The sequence below is a fragment of the Nelumbo nucifera genome, chromosome 1, assembly GCF_055504915.1.
Source record: "Nelumbo nucifera cultivar China Antique chromosome 1, China Antique-T2T, whole genome shotgun sequence".
NCBI classification, from domain to species: domain Eukaryota; kingdom Viridiplantae; phylum Streptophyta; class Magnoliopsida; order Proteales; family Nelumbonaceae; genus Nelumbo; species Nelumbo nucifera.
Window position 1 is genome coordinate 82,441,546 of NC_142649.1, and position 7,269 is coordinate 82,448,814.

General features: G+C 36.1%; 1 long non-coding RNA gene across 3 annotated transcripts; it reads right to left on the reverse strand.

Moving 5' to 3' along the window:
* Positions 1-242: 242 nt before the first annotated feature.
* Positions 243-7,141, reverse strand: LOC104599387 (uncharacterized). Of its 3 annotated transcripts, none has more exons than XR_016073177.1 (4): positions 7,003-7,141; positions 867-1,232; positions 545-652; positions 243-416 (listed from the first exon to the last, which is right to left on the reverse strand). It is a non-coding gene; the product is annotated as an uncharacterized LOC104599387 (long non-coding RNA). The 3 variants fall into 3 exon arrangements; XR_016073183.1 differs by having other exon boundaries at positions 6,214-7,032; XR_016073171.1 differs by lacking the exon at positions 7,003-7,141 and having other exon boundaries at positions 867-6,996.
* Positions 7,142-7,269: the final 128 nt, after the last annotated feature.

The window sequence follows — 7,269 nt, forward strand, 5'->3', positions numbered from 1 at the left end:
TTTCTCTTCTTTTATTTCCACAAACTACTATAAATAGGACTGGGAGACACAATGGCTCCATTATTTGGAGTTCTCTCCAATTCTCTTCTATCACCATTCTCTTTTACAATTCTACAGTTTTTTTCCTTTATTTTTCTGTATTTTCTCCTTCAACTATCTTCTCTTCTTGAACTCTCTTTTATTTCCAGCACCTACAGTTCTTTCACAATTTTAAAAGATTAGGGGCAACACCAACAAAAGAATTTACACATGTACAAATTTATTGGCTAAAAATGAAGCGGGGACTAACATCAGAGTTTAAAAACAAAACAAGTTTACATCATTCTCTCTTACAATTCTACAGTTTTTTCTTTTACTTTTCCGCATTCTCTGCTTCAACTATGTTCACCTCCTCAACTCTCTTTTATTTCCAGCAACTACAGTTTTTCACCATTTTAAAAGATTAGGGGCAGCACCAATAAAAGAATTAGCATATGTACAAATTTATTAGCTAAAAATGAAGTTGAGACTAACATCAGAGTTTAAAAACAAAACAAATTTACACCTCTACGAGTGCAGCTTCTTTTCTGGGGAAAGATCCAATAATAGAAGGAGACAGCCCAACATCCCTTGCCCCTTTAATCATGGCTGTTTCAGTCCATCCCAACCTAACCTGCAAAGCCACAATGACAATTCAAAACTGGATGGTCAAAAAATACTTGCCAAAATAATTCAGTATATTTTCTCCTAATTTTTGCCTAAATTTGACAATTTTAAAAACAAAAGGAGAAAATAGATTGACAAAGCAGAGTAATGCACTAATACTATGATCAGAATGAGGAGGTCCCACAAACAGGAAGGGGGAAATCCAGATTGGATGCACTAACCACATGATGAAGGGAAGCTCGAAGGACACAGGCCTGCTCATCTTGGTATTCAACTCTCTGCCTTTGCTCTTCTTTTGAGCTGTGGGTCTCATAGTGAGGACTTGGTGCACCTTCTTCTGTTGTTGATGATGATGATGAAGCCTTGATTTCAGGGTGTAATTGATGATTATTAGGATTTGGGGGAGATAAAGGTTGAGTATTGGAGTCTGTGGAGAAATGAGAATAGTTGCTAGTGATGATAGGAGAGAAAACAAAACGTCGATTTGTATTATTGATATAGGATGGAAGCACAAAAAGGCGCTTCACCACCGAGTAATACATCTCAATGACACTAGGAGCATTCAGTGAGATTCAGAGAAGGAGGTTCTGCTTACAGCAAAGTGGGGGAAAAGATCAAAAGCCTTGTAAACAGGCAAGGCATACATCAAAACAGTTCTGATAGAGGTTAAATGTATGTATACACAATTAAGTAAAATCCAATCAGACAGCAGCACATAGGAAAAAAGAACATAGACCAAACATAAGAACAACAAACACAGAAGGTATGCATCAAAACAATTTTGCTACAGGTTAGAAAAGGCATACATCAAAACCATTCTGCTACAGATTAATTTTATCTTTAATATGGACAAGAAAAATTAAGCAACAGCACATAGAACACTAAACAAAGAAGACATATACAAACAGGTGTAATACAAAGCATATATAATTCTTGGTGTGAGTTCAAACAACCTAGTTGGTTACTTTCTCAACAAACTAGAAGCAGAACCTCACCACACAGGTATGTCAACAAGGAGCCCACATTTGTAGCTTAAAAGCACCATGGTAGAACTAAGATGAGGAAAACTTGCACAAGTTATATCAGATTGAAGAGCTCATAGGTAAAACGATCACATATTTATAACAATTACAGATATTAGTGGGTCGGGTTAAGTGGTAAACATGCATTGACCCAATCCTATTAGGGTTGGGTCAGCCTTGATCGGGTTTAGGGTTGGTTGTATCTTTATAATCTTTTTCTTCAGTATTCCTTTTTTTACTTTCTTATAAATATCAATCTTCTGCGATTTTTCAGCACACAAAAGACAAGAAACCAAAACATTTAGACAAAATAGAAATCAGGGGATAATCAATATCCTGATGGTGATCAATGAATACAAATGATCCACAACGGAAGGGAACAAGGTTGTATCTGATATTTGATCCATAAAGGGAAGATGCCAACTACACACATACACAGGTGTATCTGATGTATGCAATTAACAAAATGCCTAATTTGAGAATTTGAACAAATTCACCAGTGCATTAGATGCTAAGTAATCAAAATATTTAAAACAGAACATCCTAACAAGGGCAATACATTGGTTGAAAACCCTGAACTCCTTTCAGTTTTTCACTTTTGATGACCTCTGGGGGAACTAGTTGGAAGTGGCAAATAGTTCTACAGGAAGAAGCAGGTCCATTACAGCTTGGGCTCCACCTTTGGAAGGGTTTATAAAAGTGAATTTTGATGGGAGCAATCAGGATAATCCCGGCTTGTCTGGGGTAGGCAGTAGGCTTCTCTTGTCTTTGTTTTCAGGGCCCGTGGGTATTCAGATTGCAAATCAACTTGGGATGAACAACTTAGTCATAGAGGGTGATTCTTCTCAGGTGGCTTTGGGGTGGTTGCAGGAGCAGGATTCTGTTACTTGGAAGTATAGGGATCCGCTAAAGAAAATTAAGTGGCTGACTTTGCATATGACTATCAGGAAACAATGGATGAACAGGTCTGCTAATGCAATGGCATATTTATTAGCCAAACAAGGGGCTGCTAGGGATGCTCTTTTTTTGGGCTGTGTTGTAATTTTCAGTTTCAGCTTTAATTGTACAAGGGTGTGGCTGCATCTTGCGCCCCCCTTGGGATGCTCGTATCAGTTTTTATCCTTTGATAATAAAAGATTCAGATCAAAGTTTAGCACAGTTATATTGGAGATATACAATGAGTGGATTCCATAAGGAAGATGCAAAAAGTATGAGAGATATAGAATAAGATAACAATGAATATTTTAGCAATTATTCATAAATGTCTCTCAAAATCAAGAAGCTGAATAACTACCAACTAAGAATGATCCACAGTAAAAACATATTCTTTTTGCATTTCTTAGTGGGCCAGATTGGCATGCAGAACTACCAATAAGAAAAAATATTGGTTTTCAGAACTGTATGAACAATAACCCAAAAATGAAAACATTATAACTTGACAAACTTGAGAACACAGATTCAAGTCTGAGGATCGCCACTTCATGCAGAATGTGTCAGAACTTAAGTCCGTAATTCTGTATAAACCCACCCCTCCCAAGATCCCGAATGACCAGGACCAGCATTGAGTAATAACCTTCACGTTAGCTTGACAAGCATAGTTGTCAAGGCAACGCCTACACAAGAAGGTGCCCTTGGAGGCTCGCCTCACCCAGTCACCAAGCAGTTTTGTGCACTGGGTTATAAAATACTTTTATATTTTTAATTTTTTGACATTACAATTATAAAATAGGCATTATTAAACTAGAATATTCATTTTATGTGTTTATATACTAATTTATTTTTATTATTTTCTTATTTGTTAGGGTTTAATCAATGCAAACATTGCTAACTGCTGTATTGAACCCATGGTTCAAAGTATCGATACACCTCTATGTATCGGCAGAGGTGTATCAATACTTATAACGATACTCCCCTTATTTTTTTATTTCTTTGGTTTTCAATTTCATTTTTAAATATAATATATATATATATATATTATTTAAAAAATGGGTCCCCGAAAACACCTGTAAACAGGTGTATCGAGACCCCAAAGATACAATACAATACACCCGATACAAGGTGTATCGTATCAAAATTTTGATCCTTGATTGAACCCTCAAAAATTTCAAAACCTGAACCAATAACCAAGGGAAGAACTTAAAATTTTGTCTAATCAACACATTTTCTTCTTCCACCTTTTCTTTTCTTCTTTCCTATAACAAAAGTAGGGGTTCAGCCCCTATATTTTTTGAATTTTCTTTCCTTTGTTTTTTTTCTTCTCATAAAATGTTGATTTTCTAGACTTAAACATGAAAGTTATACTTCTCTTATGAAAATTTATGAATAATTATCAAGGAAAGATGGTTATGGAACCTAGGGAACTACCCTAGGATATATGGTTTTACTTAAAAAAAATCCATCGCCTAGGCATCACCTAGGCGCCCGCCTAGGAGACTAGGCGACAAGGTGCCCCCTTGTCACCTAGCCTCGCCTTGGCACCTTGAAAACTATGTTGACAAGTTGCTGAAGAAATCATCTTAAGAATAAAAGAAACAACCTAGACTTCTAGTGAGTCAATTGAATTCATGCTACCTATCAATGTTCATGGTGACTTGAATGATCATACGAGCAAACACATTTGATAAGAAAAGCAATTACACAAGATCATGATTATTCAACCCCAAGAATAGCTCAAGCTGATTGGTTACAAGGATGCTGCCAAATGCAGCTCAAATCATTAAAACAATTCTTACATAGCATGAGTTTTGCCCAAAATCCAAGTTAAGGTTTCAAGTTTCAACTATGCGTGTGTGGGGAAAGACACCACCAAAAGGAGTTCACTTAGGCCATGTTTGGTTCAATTCTCATTTTTTCTCATCTTTACCTAGGATGAGATTCTATGATGGGCAAGAATAGGAAAAAATGAGCATAATGAGAAAATATTGCTGTGAACCAAATGCTTTTTTCCAAAAAAAAATAAATGAATTCTTTTTGAGGCAAGAATGAGAATGAATTTAGACCTGTTTGGTTACAATTTCCATTCTCATTCCTTTTGAATTAATATTTTGTGCTATATTTAGGTGTGATTATTTGTAGCCCAGACTAGAAGCCTGGATCAATTCAAACCAAAAATTTCAGGATTGGGCTTAGGTTTTGTTTTCAGCCTGGCCTGGGCTGCATGGGCCCACATTAAGAATTACTTACTATGTGGGTCCCGCATATAAAACCTAATTTATATGCTTTATCATTCTATTGCAAAAAGAAAAAAGTAAAAAGAAAAATTCCAATTCTACCACTATAATATATTTTTTTTTTGATGAATAATAATAAGTTTATTGATTCAGAAGCAAATTAGAGTGAGTTCATACATCATCCCAAACGAGAGGCACGAGCTGCAGCCCCTCCTTGAAACTTACAAGTAAACTAGGAAAGAAAAACAAGAATCACAACTGAGCCCAAAATAATTCTTCTACTAATTGGTTAATTTAACTAGGCCAATTTTAAGACAAATCATGAACTTCTACTAATTGGAACTCAAAATTTAGAATTATATAACAAAAAATAAATAAGGATCCAACTCCTAGTACAAGTTCTACCAAAAACAAAATCCTAGTACAACAAATAATCACTAATCAGCCATAAGTAAATCAATGCAATTATAAGCCATGACAAAAATCAAAAGATAGGACTATTTTGTTGTCTTTGGGCCTAAGATTAAGAGCCAAAATGTAAGCTAGACACATCTATCCAAATAGTGAAATTGATACAGGTCAGTGCTATCATAATGTGTTGAGAAATGCTTGATGCACTTGTTGCCTTTGAGATTTTGAAGTTCTTTTTCCAAAACATCCTATATGAGCAAGAGTTGCTAATCAGCAAAAAAGTTATCTTAGCAACATGCCATATCCTTAATGATAGATCAATGTATGCAAATATGTTTCTTCAACAACATGAAACACCACTTATCATGCCAAAATGGCTTGGATACAAATATGCAATTCCTGTCACTTTAATATGAGAGTCTCAAACTCACCTTGACTAACCTATATGCATAAACAAGTATTCAGGTTACCCAAAAAAAAAGTGACCTAAGTTAAGAGCCAAACAAAATGCAGAAGACATTGGAATTGTGGTGATAATAAGATCGTGAATCAACTTTAAGAACCTATACTCAAAGCATTAGGAGAATTATACGCTGCAAACCAGAAACAAAGTATTACTCTGTGCTTGCTAACCAGATGGCCCTGCTTGCAACTAGAAGTTTGGGTGCTCCCAACCCAAAATCAGAGTTGGAATTGATCACATGCAAACCGCTTTTAGCAACTATAAGCAGATGACCCTGCTTGCAATCGTCAGAACTCTTGCCCCAAATAGAGGGGACAAGTTTGGGTGTTCCCAACCTAACCTCAAAACTATTTTTTTTTCCTTGTGTTTAATTCTTATAAAAAAACTACCAAATTACAAACTAAGTCTGCATCATAAACTAAAAGGAAACAACTCACACACGATAACAAAGAACAAAAGAAAATAAATACATATAGCATTTTAGGACTTGCTGAAAACTAACCATCTGAACAAAGTTTGGAAATGGCCCAAATAATAAATTCCTGTCCATATGGCTATGGTGTTTTGGTGTTGAGATTGTTGCACTTTAACAAGAGTAATTCCAAGTAAATATGGTGTTAGCTTGTATGCCACTTTCAACCAACACGCTATATAGCATACTCATTCAACCTTGCCCTCAAATAACCATTCAAGATTGCCATCCATGAAACAACATATCTTTCCATCATTCTATCAAACACCTTACGAGCCTCCAATAAATTACCAACAAATTATCATCTACAAACATCACAGGAGTTCTTAAATATTTTACAATGATTGCATGCAATCTTCAACTTCTTTCACAGCATAAGATGATCAAATAAGGAAGCATACACATCAGGATCCCTCAATATAGAATCGAATAAATTGGCTCCTGGGTTTTGTGTAGAATGGGGAACGTGGTAGAGGTTCTGTATTTTGTTATAAACAATATATTTTGACAAGGAAAAAAGTCAAAAACACAAAAACTATGATATTTTATGAGATTCTTGTACTACTTCTAGTTTGTCCTAATCTGCCTGCTCTCTTTTGATGATTAAGATGGTTGAGGAAACAACAAAGTAGTTGAAATTTAGGAATGTATAAGAAGGCGGGTGAAAGCATCGCAGGGATTAGCCGTTTTCACGGGAACACAGACGGTTTGAATCTAGACCGATCCCTATTCCTATTACCCTAAGCAAAGAAGAGGAAGGGAGAGGAGCAAGGAGCAAGGAACAAGGAGCAAAATCAGAAGGAGAACGCAAGCTCTTACCAGATTCCACTCTATTGCTAAGACTGCTGTGAATAGCTGAGAGAGAGGAGCAAACCTAAATACGGTACCAAACTTGTTCAAACGAACGGGATCGGCTTCGGTCAGTGCAAGGCCCGTTCGAATACTCATTTCCAAACGAAATCATGTTCATTCATAAGATGCAGTGCCTCCCTCACGATTGAGATATGCTCCTCACACCGACCTCACAGAAGCATTCCACCGTGTATTGGGAACATCTCCCATTAGTATGAGAAATGTTCTCGATGT